The 20,857-nt window shown below is 37.7% G+C and overlaps 1 long non-coding RNA gene across 1 annotated transcript in view; it reads right to left on the bottom strand.

Annotated features, from left to right (window-relative positions):
* The window catches only part of LOC124556530, a 41,625-nt gene extending 23,274 nt beyond the window's left edge, over positions 1-18,351 (bottom strand). The window contains exons 1-2 of the long non-coding RNA XR_006968618.1: positions 18,092-18,351; positions 1,426-1,478 (exon numbers count right to left, since the gene is read on the bottom strand). This is a non-coding gene — a long non-coding RNA (uncharacterized LOC124556530). The remainder of the gene's footprint in view (positions 1-1,425; positions 1,479-18,091) is intronic.
* Positions 18,352-20,857: the final 2,506 nt, after the last annotated feature.

Below are 20,857 nucleotides of genomic sequence, written 5' to 3'. Positions count from 1 at the left end.
TCCGAACACAGCAGTTGCAGTCCCTATCCATGCTAAAAACTGTTTTGCAAAGAACGTCTGAACTAATCTACAGAGAGCGCAAACAAATCGACAAAATTTAAACGGTTATTAAAATACAAGATTGCCTAGTAAATGCAGTAATGCTGCTACTTGCGCACTGCTGACACTGCTCGGCGGCGGAAGGAGACAACGCGAATTTACACTATTCAGGTACTAAAACGCGATGCTACACTCTCAAATACTATAATACGCCCGAAATTTATGAATTAAACAATGCAAGTACCAAAAACACGCAAAGAAATGAACTGTATGGAAAGCTCTGAGATGGCGTTTGCTGTACAGGCCCTACTGATTACAACTTGTGCAGGATCTCAAAACCAATTACAATGGAAAGCGTCTTGCATTTTGTGGTTATGTGCTATCAAAGATTGAGAATGAAGCATTTCTACAGTGTGTAATTTTTATTGATGAAGCGACGTTCCGCCTTCATCGAAAAGTCAGCAGACACAATGTTCATATATGGGGTTTGTAAAATCCACATTCACCATTGCAACACAAAGAGACTTATTGAAGATCTGTACTGTATCCCATACAAAGTTTTATAGACCATTTTCCTTTGTAGAAAGAACTGTAATGGGTATCACATACCTGGACATGTTGGAACAATGGCCGTTTCCCCAAGTTATGAAAGATTCCCATGACTTCATTTTCCAACAGGATGGAGCTGTGCCCCATTGGCACATTATTGTATGAGGCTTTGAATTGCTCCCTTCCTCAGTGCTCTATCGGTCACAGGGGACTTCGGAACATGGCTCTGCACTTCTGGGCACCGAGATCTCCTGATCTCACACCCTGCAACTATCTCTTGTGGGGTTATGTGAAGGAAGCTACTTACCAACCACTCTGAATGATCTGTGGAACTGGACCACTGCTGCCGCACATTCAGTAACAGCAGATACGCTTTCACATGTGTGGGACAAGTTCGACTACAGCGTCTATGTTCACCGTGCAGCCAACGGAGGCCACATTGAACATTTATAACATATATCACATTTCTAATTATTAAATAATTATTAAAAACTAATTAATTGCAAATATTTATTAATTATTACATTTATTAAATTGACATAAAACATTATGGAAAAAAAACTTTGACACTTCCTCTTTTCATTGGTATAACGCGTGTTCATTTTGGATTTGTACTTGAATAAATACGAACTTTTGAAAATGGGTCCACCATTTAGAATAACCTTGTATTATTGGTGTATGCCTGGGTTTGTTAAAAGCATTCAGTATTATAGATCATGAGGCATTACTACGAAAATAAAAATCAACTAGGCATCAGACACACCTTTGCAGACATTAACAAACATGGAAATACAACACATTGCATGCAACAAAATTACAAACCGTTACTCAGCTTACCAAGACAAGGATAAGTACTGGGAGCAGTGCTGTTCCTCCTATGTGCAAATGGCCTGCAAACAAACATATATTGTCAAAATATTGATCAGTTTGCTGATGCTACAAGCTTTCTCATCAGTGCAAAGATAGAGAACCTACTATACAAAAACAAAGACAATGGATAACATAGCAGAATGGTTTACATCAAACTAACTGATCACAAATGACGGAAAAACTGTAACTCTATTTCCTTAATGTCATGGAAAATGTCCCATAAACTATAAACATCCAGTTGTCAAACAAAGCTGTAAACAGCTGACCTGTCAACGTTTCTTGGGATCAGGAACCAGTATAATGTCAGGTGCAAACTCATATTGACAACCTCCAAAAAAAAAAAAAAAGAGAGAGCACATCCTGCTACATGATGAGGATCCTTGAAAGCTGCTGCAGTAAAGACCATGTACTATGAAAATGCTCAGTCACTTCTTATGTATGGAGTCATTTTCTGGAGAGCTTTCCCAAACAGTATTAAGCTATTCAGAATACAAAAAGAATCATATGAATAACAGAGGTATCACAACCACAAAATCTTGCAAACTACTCTTAAAAAAAACTGCAAATCCTTCTACTGAAGCAGTGGACAACGGAAAATCTCACTCATCCTCAAAAATGGAGGTCACATATCCACAATCAAAGACAAACAATGGGTCTCCATATGAACTGTGCAAAAACTGAGCTCTGCCAAAATGAAGATGTGCATCTTCAAACAAGATATTTAGAAAGTTATCAAATAACATATAGTCAATCAATAATGTTACAGGATTCAAGTTGCAGTGAGGGCATATCTAACTGACCAATTCTGTGTCCTGACAGATATTTTTGGTAAATAATAATGTACCACTACCAACAATAATGTATCAGTATTAGGCATTATCACCATAGTAGCATTGTAACAACTGAACGAATACTAAAAATAACATACCGGTAATCTGTATTATAAATGTAAGTAATAAAGGATGTATTATAATGATAGAAACAATGTGTTAAATGATTTCCAACATCTTACTGTACATTCGATGTAGCCACAAGATCCTATACACAAATCAATGAAGCAAACATCATCTGTCTTACTAATGAGCTAAGCTCTGCTTGCATTGCATAGTAGTTAGTACTGTGTGTAGTTGACAATATAGCAGAATTGTCTACTTTGCTTACATCCATTTTGCTATATCCTATGGCCTCACTTTCTGGGGGTCACAATAGAACAAACCTGAAAAACCATCTTCACTATACAAAAAATGAGAATAATTACCAGTAGTTCAAGGTTAACACCCTCCAAACAATTATTTCAACAGCTAAATATTTCACCCATGCCATGTCTATACATACAAAACAGTGTAATTAATATAAAAAAGGTACTATGGCAGTTTCAAAATTAACTCAAATCTTCATCAAGAATGTGCAATGTCATCCATACAAAACAGTTAAACAAGACTTTAGCACAGAACCAAACAGACCGACATTCAGAGCACTTAATTGTACATCAAATTTCTGTCACAAATAAAATAAATTAAAAAATTGTCTTCATTTTAAGAAGCAGTATTCAATTTTTTTATGACCAATTGCTATCATATTGTAAATGAATACCTGCAATAAACTTGTAGCAAGTAACTTCTCATGTAATGTATGTCAACAGTATCTCTAATCAAGGGTTTGCTTTTATGTGAATGGGTATTTTAAATAAAAGTGTTATAACTCAGATCATATTTGCATGTAAATGTCATCCATATGCTACATATCAAATTTTGCATACATTTCTGTAATTAGTTAAAGTTGTATGTGCAATTTTGAATGCGATATTGTGCAGGGCACTATGCACCCTTGCAAATTTGTGTGTGTGTGTGTGTGTGTGTGTGTGTGTGTGTGTGTAGTATTTTCTGACAAAATCTATGCAGTGTATATTGTTTCTGGACAAAAACTACTAACTACTACTAACTACTACTACTACTACTACTACTAAATTCTTCACATTCATGTTCCCAGAGTTAAATATTTGCTGTTAACTGCTCAGATAATTTGAAAAAAATGTAACACCACTTGACAATGTGATCACCAATAAGATGCTGGATGAATTTAATGTGTAATTATCATACTGATTTTGGCATGGGAAGTCCAGATACCAAACGGAGATTTCCTGGAAGAATCTCACAGAACAGCATTTCACTCATGAAGGAGTCATCAATCCTTGAGTGCTGTTCATCAGCTTCACCGAGTTGCATTACTGTAGGTGATGAAGACTGAAATAAGATGTACTCAATCCATCAGAGGTTTGTTTAATCAGTGTGAAAACAATTTTAATACTCAATAAACTACAGTAGGTGCTATGTTATTGTGCAACACAGACTGCCTTAGTCTCAAAATTCTGAGATACCACATTCTGATGTCAACCAATAAACATATTTCCTTCTCTAACACTTGCATAAAGACCACTACAGGAAAGTTACAGAAATGAGATCTTAAACAGAGGGGTATTGACAACTGGCCATCAACCATGCCATCTACATATGGAATAGAAAGGAAGGAAATGATTAAAGCACACTTTGTACCCTCTGCTGCAAACTTTAAGGTGGGTTGTGGGGTACAAATATACTTGTAAAAGTAGTAGTCCATGACAGAGGAAAGTTATATCTGCACAACATAATGTAAAACTAACTATGGCTGTCAAAGATGAAATTCATGGACGTTGGGAGGGGATTGGGGGATCAAAGTTGTTTTTACAATATTTTCTTGATAGTTACATGTCTTAAACCTCATAGTTTGATAGTGGAATGTTTTATGTATAGTATTAGTTGGTAGCAACATGCCATATAATTTGGTTGGCAGTAACACACTATGTCCCACACCCTGTTTTCATCCTATATATAATGAATGAATGAATGAATGAATGAAGACTTGACACAATGCACAGTACCACATCCATCTCATAACGCTAATCTTGGAAAAACACTTTTTAGGGGCATTTATTTGATAAGTTTGCAACAGTGTTCAAGACAGCATTTGAATCTAAAGGACCTGAAGAATAATGGATTGTGCTATGTATTCAAGGACTTACAGAAGTGTTGTGAAAAGTGCATCAAAGTAGAAGGGATACCTACAACAGTTGTGAAAATAGAATGATAAGTAAATATCTGTGAAATAAACTCTAAGTCATTCAGATGTAATATGTGATGACCCTCTTAGCATGCATAAAGGAAATATGTATGTGTCATTCTCACGATAACACAGTGACATTACCGGTGCCAGACAATGGTAGGTAGTAAAGTACTTTCATTTTAATGAAAGTTCTACGTTATACATCTGGTTCAAAAATGGTTGGCTCTGAGCACTATGGGACTCAACTGCTGTGGTCATCAGTCCCCTAGAACTTAGAACTACTTAAACCTAACTAACCTAAGAACATCACACACACCCATGCCCGAAGCAGCATTCGAACCTGCGACCGTAGCAGCAGCGCGGCTCCAGACTGGAGCGCCTAGAACCGCACAGCCACCGCGGCCGGCATCTGGTTCTTTATTACTATACTGAGAAAGGTGTGTGTGTGTGTGTGTGTGTGTGTGTGTATTATCTTCAGTCCCTCGAGTTTTTGCTTTGGTTAGGTTGTCAGATGATGACAAGATGTGCACAGATATGCGAGTGGCTCAAAGACTTCTTAAGTAATAGAACCCAGTATGTTGTCCTTGCCAGTGGCATGTGTTCACCAGAGATATGGGTTTCATCAAGAGTGCCTCAGGGAAGTGTAATAGAACTGCTGATGTTGTCTATATACATAGATTATTTGGCCGACAGGGTTGGCAGCAATGTACGTCTGTTTTCTGATGCCTTGGTGTACAATAAGGTAGTGACGTTTAGTAACTGCAGGAAGATATAGGAGGACTCTGACAAAATTTCCAGTTGGTGTGATGAATGGCAGCTAGCCCTAAATGTGGAAAAATTTTAGTTAATGCAGATGGGTAGGAAGATCAAAGCTGTAACATTTGGATACAGTATTATTAGTGTCCTGCTTGGCAGTGTCAAGTCATTTAAATATATGGGCTTAGCATTGTAAAGCAATACGAGATGGAATGTGCATGTGAGAAGTGTGGTAGGGAAGGCAAATGGTCGGCTTTGCTTTATTGGCAGAATTTTAGGAAAGATTGGTCCACCTGTAAAGGAGACCACATATAGGACACTGGTGCGACCTATTCTTGAGCACTGCTAAAGTGTCTGGGATTTGTATCACATTGCATTGAAGGCGGGCTGCTAGATTTGTTACTGGTAGGTACGAACAACATATAAGTTTCACGGAGATGTTTTGGGAACTCAAATGGGAATCCCTGGTGGGAAGATGACCTTTTTGAGAAACACTAATGAGAAAATTTAGAGAACCAGTATTTGAAGCTGACTGCTTAATGATTCTACTGCCGCCAACATACATTGGGCGTAAGTAGCACGAAGATAAGATACTAGAAATTAGGGCTCATATGATGGCATATAGACAGCTGTTTTTCCCTTGCTCTATTTGTGAGTGGAACAGGAAAGGAAATGTCAAGTAGTGGTACAGGGTACCCTCACACTGTATGGCAGCTTGCGGAGAATGTATGTAGATGTGGAGAGTAGGTCACTTTGACACTTTCACATAGTAAAGCTGTCCTCAACCCAAACGTTGTTTCGAACACTGAAGTGCTTTATTTAGCATGGTCCAAATGGAGGTGTTATTCCTTTGCTTCCTCCAACATTGACCTGACTTTCTAGTCACATGAGAGTCCACAGTTCATTGTAGACTCCAAGTCACAGTGAATCTTGACATTTTTCAAACCAGCTAATCATTGCCAGATGTGAAAGAACTGATATCTGACAGAAAAAAACCAACTGTGGATTAAACCCTGGACTTTTGAATATGTAATCTGACACTTAGCCACTGAACCACACACCAGTTACATCTTTGGACCTCTACATAAGGAAAATACTGGAATGATTATAATTAACAGTTTCTCAATAACTGTAATTTGAAACAGAAAGAATGCAAACCTGAAACTTTCAGTTGAACTTCATATTATTTATCATGCAGTATAGTACGTAGAGGTGGTGGGAGAGGAACCACACACTTGGTTATCTCCTGTATAATCATTCAAATATGCCCCATGAAGTAAAGTTACAGGGTGAGCCAGTAGAACTGTTCAAGATTATACGCATGTTTACCAAACCATGTCTGAGCAAAGCTAACAGAACATTAAGGATGTATCATCTTAGAAGTGAGCTTTCTCCATACATGCCATAGAAGTACAGGGTGTACATAAAGTCCAGGAAAGAACTAAACATTGTACAGGTGTCATACATATTGCATTTTGAAGAAAATGCTCCGAAAGTTTTTCTTATAAACATTCAGTATGCAAAACATGTGTGACCTGGCAGATGTCAATATGGTAATCTAATTCTTGCCATACCCATCCCTATTATTTCTCAGAGTTACAATGGTGCATCTCTCACAAACAGTCATCCTTTAGGTGTACAGACTCTTCTTAAAAAGCGTTTTAGACATGCTTGTTATTTTAGGAGTTGTGCTCATAAACATAACACCAACAACAGTTCCCCTCCTCTCCCCCCTCCCCCTTTGCTGGCACCAGTAAGATTTCTAGCTTCCCCTTACCCACCTCTTCCATATGAACTATGACACTACACGATATAGTGAGTAGGGAAGTCTCATGTTTCCAACAAAATGGAATTTTAAATCGAGAACAATGCAAATTGAATACAAAAACTGTCACAGAGACAACCAAACTTTCATCTCAACAAACTAGTAAGATTACACCTGCAAGAAGGTGCCATCTAATATGACAACTATCACAACTACCATCACTTTAATGGTGCATGCAGTTCTGCCACAATCTCACTAAGACCCCAGGTGTCTGTTGTACACTGGAACACGCAGGGAGTTTGTTTGTACATCACAGGAGGATCGTCACTAAAGGTTGGTTGGTTGATTTGCAGGAGGGCACCAGACAGTGGGGTCATCGCTCCCAGCAGATTAGGAAAGCATATGGAAGGAATTCGGCCATGCCCTTTCAGAGGAACCATTCCAGCATTTGCTAACCACTGTGCCACCTTGCTAGGGCAGGCAGCGAGCGATAAAAATTATACACCACTGATCACAGCAGGCATACTGTACACACCTTAGCGCGCAGCATGTATGTCATGCGACAATTGCATGCTTTCCATCAACATGTTAACCTGTGCCACATGCACGCCACTATTGCTGGTGTCAGTTGCCCATCACGTCAGACACCTTGTGATGCACCCACGGAGGTGTGTGTGTGTGGGGGGGGGGGGGGGGGGGGGGGCGGGGGAGGGAGGGGGGGGGGGGCGCACTGTGCATGACACACAGTTAAAGATGGAACATTACTCATCATGAGACTTGGCAGACATGCATTTAATGTACCTTGGGGCAGGATGTGGTGCCCACAAAGTAGCAAGAATGTACATAGAACACTTTCCCCAATGTGTCATCCTAACTGGAAGAAGTGTATCTCCCTGGATCTTACGAGAGAGGGGGGTCATTCACACCATAGAGAGCCGGATAAGATTCCCACCAAGGACATGTCCGAACACCAGACTGGCATTGGATCATGTGGTTGACCACCCAGCAATAAGGAGCCATCAACTTACCCGTGAAATGCATGATTTGAAGGATACAGTAAGGAGAGTACTGGTGGAACAGGTACAACACCACTATAATAAAGAGTGAGTGCAACCAGTGGGACCAATGGATTTTGACCACCCCATTCACTCCTGTCAATGGACTATCCACTGCAGTGCTGAATTTCGTACTGTTTTTAGTATGAAGAGGCCTCATTCACCCAAGATGGTGTTTTCAACAGCTACAACAGTCATATCTGGAATGAGGACAATCCCCATGCCATCCACATTGGTGGCCACCAGCAACAATTCTCTGTCAATGTATGGGCGCGCATTGTCCAAGAGCACCTAACAGGACCTTATTTTCTGCCTCTTAATTCCACTGGCCCATTTTAGCTGGTGTTCCTACAAGATGTACTGTCACAGTTCTTGGAGACTATACAACTTTTTGTCAATGAAAGGATGTGGCTTTAACAAGATGGTGCACCAGTCCACTTTGATGTTAACATCTGTGAGCACCCAAACAACATGTACCTTGGATGAGATTTTCACTCTGCAGCAAAGTGCGTGCTGATATGAAACTTCCTGGCAAATTAAAACTGTGTGCCGGACTGAGACTCGAACTCAGGACTTTTGCCTTTTGTGGGCAATTGCTCTAACAACTGAGCTACCCACGCACGACTCACAACCCGTGCTCGGTCCCGCACACGTTTTAATTTGCCAGGAAATTTCAAACTGTACCCTCATCGCTGGACTGGAAGGGGAGGTCCTGTCCCATGGCCAGCACAATCATCACATCTAACACCTCTATACTTTTTCCTCTGGGGCTATGTCAAGATGTTGGCTGTATGAAAACCCTGTAGAAATGGATGAAAATCTGCTTGCTAACGTCCAAGTTGCCTGCCTCCTGGTAGAATGGACACCAGGGATCTTTGAGAGAATGCAGCAGGACTTCATGCGCCATTGACAAGCTTGCACTGAGACTGGCGGTAATCATTCTGAACTATTATTATGAGCTTTGTTGTTATTATGTGGTGTATAATGTGGATGTTCATAACACAATAAATATGCATTTCTCACAATTTTTTCCGTATCTTAGTGTTATCAGTTGTAGATCCACTATCACCCATTTCAATTTGAGTGAAAAGGTTTCTAACACACTGTGTAGTGGTTTTCAGCAGCAGTGTAGAATGCAGGAGCTGGAGGTCAATATTTCACTAAATATATTTATAGCAAGAGCATCATTTATCCCTACATTGATCACAAAACAAGTGAAATATTTGCTTCATGCAATATATTGTCTTCCAAACAATCATGAAACATAGTGTGTAAAAAGCTTTTTTATACTCTATAATCTGCAGATTGACACTATCAAGAATTTGCATGGTCAAAATCACAAAGGGAATTCCATCACATGAAATGATTTATTATCTTCTGTTCCTTCTTAAAGTTAATTGCATACCATTTTATTTGAAACAGCAAGCAAAACCAGTTTTTTGATGAATCATGAAAGTGAAACTTCCTGGCAGATTAAAACTGTGTGCCCGGCCGAGACTCGAACTCGGGACCTTTGCCTTTTGCAGGTAAGTGCTCTACCATCTGAGCTACTGAAGCACAACTCACACCCGGTCCTCACAGCTTTACTTCTGCCAGTTTCATATCAGCGCACACTCCGCTGCAGAGTGAAAATCTCATTCTGGAAACATCCCCCAGGCTGTGGCTAAGCCATGTCTCCACAGTATCCTTTCTTTCAGGAGTGCTAGTTCTGCAAGGTTCGCAGGAGAGCTTCTGTAAAGTTTGGAAGGTAGGATACGAGATACTGGCAGAAGTAAAGCTGTGAGGACCGGAAGTGAGTCGTGCTTCGGCAGCTCAGATGGTAGAGCACTTGCCCGCGAAAGGTAAAGGTCCCGAGTTCGAGTCTCGGTCGGGCACAAAGTTTTAATCTGCTAGGAAGTTTCATATAAGTGCACACTCCGCCGCAGAGTGAAAATCTCATTCTGCAATCATGAAAGTGTTCCATAATCGTATATGTAACTTATGTTTTCCTCTTGTATCGTTATTTATTTATTTATCTTAACCAGAGTGGAGCAATACCCATAAAATATCAGTTGTTCCGCATCAAGGTGGGCTCAATCACAGAAACTACTATGAAAATCACCAGTCCATTCTAGTTTTCAAGATAATGTGTGGTTATGGATAGAAATGTATCGGGGTCAGATGAGTAGCTTACACAACAACATAAAACAATGTAGTGTAAACTGAATGATGAGGTAAATGTCTCAAATTGTGTAGAAGTAAAGTTGAACTGTAGCTGTGACTTATGCGACAGCTATACTCCATCTCCAAAATATTTAGGAAGGGTTGGTCACTCAAACCCCAGGATGAGAGCAGCCCACCTGTTGGCAACAGTTTACTTGCCCTTCCCTTTCAACCTTCTCCCAATCTATTCCACTAATATTTCTGAAAGCTAGGATAATGCAATGTACTTTTATATATGACTATCTGCAATACTAATTAGCAGAATTAGTTTTTTCTGCCGATGACACTACTATTGTAATCAATCCAAGTATGTGTAAAGAAACAAGAGAAAAGGTAAACAATATTCTCAAAAGTATCAGTGACTGGTTTCCTGCGAATGATCTCACCCTCAGTTTTAAAATGACCCAGCACAATCTTTTCAGTTCATCTAGATGTATTACACCAACGGTAAGGAAATAATAAACAGGGTAAAAACTTCAAAATTCTTAGGTATCCATATTAATAAGATTTTAAACTGGGAAAAGCACATTTTGGGACTCTAAAACAACATAGGTTAATCGTATTTGCACTTGGAATCATTGCAAAAATGGGAAGAGAAACCAGTAAGTTGACGTTTTGGATTAGGCCCATTCAATCAATAATGTCATATAGAATAATGTTCTTAGATAACTCATCTTTAAGAACCAATGGAAAGTCTAGGATAGAATAACAAATATATTATGAAAAGGGTAGATTACTACTTGCCATATAGAGGTGAAGTTGAATTGCCAACAGACACTGAATCTATCCATTTAAGCTTTCAGCAGGTCTTTTGAATTAGAAAACATACACACATCAACAGAAGCATAAAGCACACACAGTGTGGCTGCTGAGCTGTGTGTGTGTGTGTGTGTGTGTGTGTGTGTGTGTGTGTGTGTGTGTGTGTAGTATAAAACATTAAGTTTGTCTTTAGCAAAAAAAAGGGTATACAATGTTGGAACTAAAATTTTTGATCACTTACCCAGTAATATAAAATGTCTGACAGACAGCAAAGTAAAATTAGGAAAAAAAATTGAATAAGTTTCTCCACAGAAGAATTTCTATTAGTGTAATCTGTAAAATCGTCACAACATGCAACATAAGGCAACTGTTATGCACAGTGGGATATGATATGGTAAAGGGACAGATTTTCACAACACTATTTTACTTTTTATACAGGGTGTATATAATATTTTGAATAAGAACTCATGTCTGTAAACATACCAGTTCTATTCTACGGCTGCTTCAATTCAGATGTTTACCTCATCCACTTCTATCTCAGGAACTGCATTAGGCATGACACAGTATGATTATTAGCAAACAATTATAAAGGAAACTTAATGAAAAATCCATGTATTATTTTTGGAAGGTGACTATCAACAGCAGTCAAGTTATGTATAAAACGCATGTTTGACCATCATCTGCTTTTATTTTAAACCCAAATATAAACCGGTTTCAGTCATTGACTATCTTCACAGATAAGGATTAAAATGGTTTAAGCAACCACATTGGTTGGTTGGTTGGTTTGTTTTGGGGTAGGAGACCAGACAGCGTCGTCATCGGTCTCATCGGATTAGGGAAGGATGGGGAAGGAAGTCGGCCGTGCCCTTTCGGAGGAACCATCCCGGCATTTGCCTGGAGTGATTTAGGGAAATCACGGAAAACCTAAATCAGGATGGCCGGACGCGGGATTGAACCGTCGTCCTTCCGAATGCGAGTCCAGTGTAAGCCACCACATTATATTGTTCATTACTTAAATAATGTGTAGAGCATGTCATGAACATAAATAAATGACACAGGACTTAAGCAAACATACCAAGTGTACACAGAGCAGTTCTGAAGATATGATCAGAACTATAGATGTTACATTGTACCTATGCAACACTCTTCAGCACTGCTCTGTGTACACTTGGTATGTTTGCTTAAGTCCTGTGTCATTTATTGATATTCATGTCATGCTCTACACATTATTTAAGTAATGGCAAATTTAACGTGGTTGCTTAAACCATTTTAACCCTTATCCTTAAGGATAGTCCATGACTGAACCCAGCTGATATTTGAGTTTAAAATAAAAGCAGCTGATTGTCGAACATGCATTTTATACATCCATTTATCACTTAAGTACATTTATTTGTATTAACACTTCCACATAGTGTGCTTACATTATTGCAAAACAAAAGGGAACACAACACACTGTACACACAGAATGTAATGTTTAAGTGTTAATACAAACAAACATTCTAGAATCATAAATGGATGTTTTGTTATGTTTCCTTTTGAATGTTATCTAATAATTTTACTGTGTCACGCCTAAATCAGTTCCTCAAGCAGAAGTGGATGAGTTAAACATTTGAACTGAAACCATTATAGAACAGAAATGGTTATTTCTGGAGATGGATTTCTACTGAAATTATTATGTACTCATGCTTTTCTACAAGTACTAGAAGTTCGTAATGGAAATTTCTTAACAACCTATACCTGTGGGGAAGCAAATTTATACTGTTCTTCATGAAAAGTGGGTTTTAATTTTATTTTCTTTCCCCAAACAATGGACAAGACAAGACTGTAACTGTAGTAGAAATTAAAACTTTAGCGAGTCCAAAATAAAGAATGGATTTTTCCATTGATCTGCAGATATACAAGATGTTCAAGGATGAACTTCCCAATATCTCACAGGTGATCAGAAATTAGCCTGGAAAAGCACAAAAACAGAAAACTGTAAATATCTAACAAAAATACCTTCTGGAGTGCTATGACACTTCTTTAAGTTACATTTCTTAAATTTTCACCAAGACAACTATTCAGACAACAGTGGAGCTATCAATGACAAAGACAGGAAACTTTTCCCCAATGAATCTTTGCAGAAGAAAGGATGATTAGAGTTTATAATCTCGTTGATAACAAGGATGTTAGATATGGAGCAAAAAGTTTGGACCTAGGAAAGGAAACAGTTGACTCCTTTTCAAGTGGCATTTGTTGTAGGCAAGCTAGAGAAACCACAGAAAACTTATCAGGATGGACGAACAGGAATTAAAAATGGAGTCCTCCTGAATATGAGTCCAGCATCCCATAAAGGAATCTTCAAACCCTGAATGAAGGCATCATGAATAGTGAGATCAATGATAGCCGACAGGGTGAATATTCATTGGTGAATCAACATTAATGTTAATCTTATGGCATGTATAATGTGCCTTTGATGAAACGGCTCTGAAGTAGAAGGGTATGGGAAATACATACCTTTTGTTTTAAGCATAATTCTGGCAGCATGGACTACCTAATAAGAACCACAGCTGAGCTCTCATCTTAATGTCCATTTTAGAGCGCAGTACCCGGCTAAAGTTACAAACTGGACCCACCCTGAAATATAGGGTTGTTGTTGGAGACTGATTTGTAGTGTATCCTGAGGTCTAAGTTAGGTTGGAAGGTGACAATATCGTTTTAATTTGGTGAAGCCAATAAATCTTAAAGTAGAAAATCTGGTTGTGGGAACAAATTAACCGGTAACAAAGCTTAACATGAAAACTGCGCCATGAAAAAGGGAAGGAGGGGACGGGGTCCAGTACATAACTTTTACCCATAATTTTGTCATTCAGAAGGGATCCTCTGTTAAATTCTCGATATATCTCGCACATCACTAAGAATTGAAAAATTGCTGAGAACCATTAAATTAGAGTATGTAGGATAAACTTTGAGACAATATTTTAATTTGCGCATTCTATCAGACACTGTTACAGCACTTTTACTATACCTGGTTCCTAAACTATCCAACAAGCAACCCAACTTGTGCAAATATGCGTTCATTGGACAGTTCACCCTCCGGATACAGTACAAAGCAGCAAGGGCTAGCCTCTCTGGCCTCCACTCATTCGTAAGATATTTTGAGGCAAAAAATGCTTTTACCCATGAAGTGAGATATGCTTGTGACAAAATGTTAGTTTAAAGGAGAGACTTACCAACTTCAATCTTAGTTGCAGTAAGAGTTAAGAAGCATAAAATTTTTAAATTCATACGACTAGTGACCATAGGTGGAAAATTACATATCAAGTTACGTCTGGTCTTACACACATCATCGGTAAATAAGAGGTAACATGCAATGAAACTATTTTCCAGAATAAATGAAATGGCAAACCTGCTATCAGATAATCAGAAACTAGGAAACATCAGAAAGATAGTACGAGGGCTATGTGTAATAGTGGTGAAGGAAATCGATAATGATGAAGACAACAACAACAACAACAACAACAACCCAATTTTGGCAGTTTCCACGCATAGCATCATAAACAAATGATGCATCTTACAGCACCAACATTGACAGTTAAATCATCAGAACGAGTCAAAAAATGGTCCAACATGTTTATCTCAGCTAGGTTCTTCGAAGGAACATTTCCATAAATATGTTGAGAAACAATCATTTCAAATGGTAGCATATTTACTGATAGAATGCATAATAATCCATAGAATATTTGAATTCCATGTCTTAGAGGCTTATTTCTCATAATTTAACAAATATTTTGTAATTTATTTTGTTTTATAAATGTAAAGCCTCAAGTACAACCAGGCCACATTAAACCTAGAACACTAATGAGGAGAAAATGTTGCACTGCCACTAAACTATCATCATAAATTGCACTACTATAAATTTAGTCAACTCAAGTCATAATTTGCAGGTTATACGTTAGTTAGTTACAACTAGTATATCTCCAATGGTATGTTACATACCAAAATAAGTACAAAATTCCTTGTTTTATACGCCACTGCAATCAAATTTGACAAGGGTTTAGTAATCTACGGTTAAATTACATAACATACGAAGAAAGTTACTGAAAGGTTAGCTGCAAAATGATTGCTATAATTCTATAAGCTATAGGTATTGATTTAATTCTGTAGTGATCATGCATTTTTAGTTTCCTTCATTACTGTTGTTGCTGTCACAAGCTCATGTTCATTGCCTTCACAAGTGGTGTCCAACTATTTCAAAGCAGGTATATGTTACAGAGTGTTGTAGCTAAGTGTTGACTGCTCTGCTGAAAATAATGTAGAAGAAATTTTAGTGTTTTGTGGTATTATAGAATGATTAACTCACGTCCAATTTCATTTTCGTGAGTATGAAAGACATAAGATAGAGAAGATAATTAACTTCTTGCAAACAAGAGAAACAAAGCATAAATACATTGACCCAGGTCCAGGTTTAATTTCATGGGCACAACAAACACAGAATATTTCGATCATCTCATTTACATTAGATACTATGATGATACACAAATTTGTAACAGTGCCAATACTCTCACTTTTTATTAATTTCTTCATAGTTTTACATAGACCAAAGATCACATATAAAGGAAACAAGCTGTTAAAGTTACAGCTTTGATACAACACCACCAAGAATTGTCTTTAAAGCAGCTATACTAAGTATTTAGTAAAGCTTACACAAAATGCCGAAAATCCAGTGACAGCAGTGCAATGTGATACATATGAGAAATTCATACAGTATATTTTCTTCTAGATTCATGTCACAATTTGAAATGTGATTCCCTAAGAAATCAGTGAGGGCTAATTGTTCAGAACAAAATAATAAAATACATAAACTTTGGATAACTACAGGTATTAGGATTTCCAGTATAACCACGAGAATACTGAACAAAGAAATCAAAATATACACAGATCCACAGTTTGTGAAATATGTAAAAACATTATAGAGAAATAAACCAAAAGACAACAGTGAAGAGAGTTGCTATAAATTGACAATTTTATGGAAAACTCTGACAACAAATCAAAAACTATATGGGAAACTATAAGAAATGAACTAATATCATTGGAGAAGAGGAACAAATAACATCCTACAATTGTGAAAATTATAATACAGAAAACAAGGAAAGGGCATACTACATTAATAACTATATTCTAAATGTTAACTTAAAATTTTCAAAAAAAAATAGGCTCCTAGGGTTGCCTGTAGCATGAACATTCCTTCAACAAATGAACAGGAAGTAATTAGGGTGACTAGGAGCTTAAAAGCAAAAATGCAGCAGTTTTAGATGAGGTACTAGTTTCAACCGTAATAAAAAAAATTCTGTGCTGATTGCAAAACCTTTAGCACATATTCAAAATTTATCCTTTAGTGAAGGATGCTGCTAAAAAGTTACCTGCTAAAAGGTCTCAAAAGTGAGACCACTACTTAAATCTGGAGACAGACATAATATAAAACTACTGTCCCATATCTGTTTTCTCAAAAATATTAGAAAAACTGGTAAACTTTAGAGTCACTATTTACCTACACAATAATGAACTTGTTATCAACACTATTTTCATTCAAAAAACAGCATACAAATGGCAGTCTTAGACTACACCCAGGAAATTATTAAAAATTTGGAGAAAAACAAAAATGTACCAGGAATCAATTTAGATGTGTCTAAAGCCTTCAGTACCATCTGCCATGAAATCATCCTTGGTAAGCTGAAAACAACAGGTATTACACGATGGGCTAAAATGTGGTTTCAGTCATACGTCACAAACAAACTTCAGATTGTACAGCTTACCACTGTTAATTCAAATCAAAAAGTATGCTTAGTTTCAGAGGCAAAAAGAATTCTTTAGGAGTACTCCAGGGCAGCATCTTTGGGCCACTACTTTTTCTCATATTTGTCAATGATTTAAAGTTGCAGTACAATACAGCCAAAACTGTATTCTCTACAATTGACAAGTCTAATAGTGAGCAGTTTTGAAAATGCATTACATTCACTACTGATAAAATCCAACAAGTATTGGGACTTCATTCAGTGCAAATAAACTTATGCTGAATGCAAAGAAAACAACTTGGTAAAATGATCCAGGATGAAGACATTAATGCAGAGCTGGACAGCAGACTAATGGAGAGTGTGCAGTTTGTAAAACTGTTAGCAATGCATATACATGAAGTTACAAATTGAAAACACCATGTAAGATTCCTTACACACAGAATTAATTCTTGTCTGCTCTGCACTGAGAATTATCACAAATGTTTACATCTTAGAAGGCATCAGAATGGCTTACTTTGGATATTTTCATTCTGTTGCCTCATATCCTTTAAGATTAACAAACTTATCTCGGATATATGTAATGTATGTGATAAATCCTGTGAGAAGTTTCTGTGTGCATATATCTCAGTTTACAATGTACTGCCATGATATCTATATTACTATTTATTCGACATGTAGTTATTACTGGGAAACAAATTATTACAGATTATTCATATGCAATGAAATTGTAAATTTACTAGTATCGTTGGCAGCTTCATTTAGTTCATTCCGTGTTTTTAATTTCTATGTACGACATTTCCAACATCGTATGTACAATGAGGCGGTTGCGAAATAAATAATTCTACAACACAAAACATCGCACACTAGCTGACAAGAATTTTTCTGTGTTAACAATGGAACTATTTTGAAGCAAACTGTTGTCCACAAGTACCTCAAACAATAATAATGTTATGATTTTGTCTCATTCTCAATCACAGCAGCAATACAACATAACTTTGCAGTTACAATGACAATTACAAAATGTACTCACGTATGAACAAACACAACCTTGAAATATTCTTTAAATGTGTCCGTACACAACCTCTACTCAAAAACAGTACAGTTTTTCCTACTCTCATTTAACATTTTATGAAATTACCCAGCAATCTATTCCCAAAAAACCACTATATCTCCAAAAGCATTACTACAAAAACAAGGCAAAACAAAATTTAAGCTTTCCTTACTTCTGTCTTTCTCGAAGCAACTGCGACGAATCTCTGTCCACTACTTCATGCACATGATAGTTCGTCGGACGTCGAAGTTGACTCACTAACTCACTATTGATCCAGTCTCCAATATAAACGACGCCTGCCTTCGACAAGAACTTTGCCGTATCAACAGAGACAAAAAACATGAGGTAGTCCCTCGAATACTGGGATTGTCTCGCGCCAGTGAAACGTCTGGCTGCGCTGACGTTTTAGACCAAAAACTGACATAACGTGACCACACTCACATGGCTTCACAAAACAGCTGGCTGCGCGCGGTCTACCATTCTAAAAGTATCTTCTAGACGTGTGCTACGCTTGCCTACTCCCATGTCGCTTGCTTATTCTCATTTCGCTCGCTTTCTTTATTATTTTTGTTTCTGTTTTATATTTGCTGCCGGAATTTACTGATTTTTATATACATTACGCTATTAAAGAGATGAATACAGTAAACAGGTTGAAAATTATCTAGGTTGCAGTAGTTATTCGGAGATAAAGAGGTGTGCACGGGATAGAGCAGCGTGAAGAGCTGCATCAAATCAGTCTTAGGACGGAAGGTAACAACAACATTGTTATGGAGATGATCGTCACTGTTTAAATAGTCTACTATTCCTTGTCCATTACGTTGGTTTTAAGAAACGAGTGTTTTCATACTGTAAAAACATGGTAAAGGTAAAATACCTGGAAACTTAAAAAGGGGGTTACAGGAGTTTCTAGATTTACATCCTTTATGATCCTAATGGCCTTTTTTTATTCTGAAAATTAATTTCGCTGCCACCCAGTATTCAAGATGGGAATATTCAAGATGGGAAACACAGCAGACACAATAGATACTCTTAATTGTTTTTTTTCACATGACATCCATGTTTTAAATAACATTGAAGCTGACGTTGTTTACGTTTGCCATCACAAACTGTGATAGACTTAATAAATACGGTCATTTAGACGGCTAGTCATTTACATACATCTCAATTTGATATGGTAGGCGCACACTCAAAATGTATATAACAAGCTATTAAAAGTGGTTTCATCCTTCACCAATTAGGAACCGTTGCAAGTGAAAAACAGTTGCTTACATGTTACATTTTCTTCTGATAGCATTTTCTGCTTTGTATTAGTCTCTGTGGAACTGGTATAGGCATGCATAGTCAAATACAGAGAGATGTAAACAGCACTATATGGCGCCGCGATCGGCAACGCCTATATAAGACAACAAGTGTCCGGCGGCTATGCCTGCTCTACCCCCTCATCAATCCCACCTCTTCACTCCCTACACACCTTGCTGTCAGATTGTACTCCTCCCTTGTACGTCCCATCCTTGAATACACGGCGGTGGTATGGGGCAATGCTGCCCCCACTCACACCCGCCGACTCCAAACCGTCCAAAATCGGGGTCTCCGGCGTGCACTCCACCTCCCTTTCGACTTCCCTACCCAAGATTAGATTAGATTAGATTAATACTAGTTCCATGGATCATGAATACGATATTTCGTAATGATGTGGAACGAGTCGAATTTTCCAATACATGACATAATTAGGTTAATTTAACAACATACTTAAGTTAATATAACTACTTTTTTTTGTGTTTTTTTATTTTTATTTTTTTTTATTTTTTTAATTTTTTTTTCTTAATTTATATCTAAAAATTCCTCTATGGAGTAGAAGGAGTTGTCATTCAGAAATTCTTTTAATTTCTTCTTAAATACTTGTTGGTTATCTGTCAGACTTTTGATACTATTTGGTAAGTGACCAAAGACTTTAGTGCCAGTATAATTCACCCCTTTCTGTGCCAAAGTTAGATTTAATCTTGAATAGTGAAGATCGTCCTTTCTCCTAGTATTGTAGTTATGCACACTGCTATTACTTTTGAATTGGGTTTGGTTGTTAATAACAAATTTCAGAAGAGAGTATATATACTGAGAAGCTACTGTGAATATCCCTAGATCCTTAAATAAATGTCTGCAGGATGATCTTGGCTGCACTCCAGCTATTATTCTGATTACACGCTTCTGTGCAATAAATACTTTATTCCTCAGTGATGAATTACCCCAAAATATGATGCCATATGAAATCAATGAGTGAAAATATGCGTAGTAAGCTAATTTACTAAGATGTTTATCACCAAAATTTGCAATGACCCTTATTGCATAAGTAGCTGAACTCAAACGTTTCAGCAGATCATCAATGTGTTTCTTCCAATTTAATCTCTCATCAATGGACATACCTAAAAATTTGGAATATTCTACCTTAGCTATATGCTTCTGATTAAGGTCTATATTTATTAATGGCGTCATACCATTCACTGTGCGGAACTGTATGTACTGTGTCTTATCAAAATTCAGTGAGAGTCCGTTTACAAGGAACCACTTAGTAATTTTCTGAAAGACAGTATTGACAATTTCATCAGTTAATTCTTGTTTCTCAGGTGTGATTACTATACTTGTATCATCAGCAAAGAGAACTAACTTTGCCTCTTCATGAATATAGAATGGCAAGTCATTAATATATAATAAGAACAACAAAGGACCCAAGACTGACCCTTGTGGAACCCCATTCTTGATAGTTCCCCACATCCTGGCCGAGGTGCCACTCCTTCACTCCTGCATCCATTCCGCAGCCGCTTCCTTCTACCAATAAACCCGCCACTCTCCCAATCCTTTAATCCTTTCCCTGGGCTCCCATGTCCACCGTCTGGCCACCACCCGCTGGCCTGACCTTCTCTTCCGCTCCTCATGACTCCCTATT

Source organism: Schistocerca americana, chromosome X, assembly GCF_021461395.2.
Source record: "Schistocerca americana isolate TAMUIC-IGC-003095 chromosome X, iqSchAmer2.1, whole genome shotgun sequence".
Taxonomy (NCBI): Eukaryota; Metazoa; Arthropoda; class Insecta; order Orthoptera; family Acrididae; genus Schistocerca; species Schistocerca americana.
This window is presented reverse-complemented; position numbering and strand designations above follow the sequence as displayed.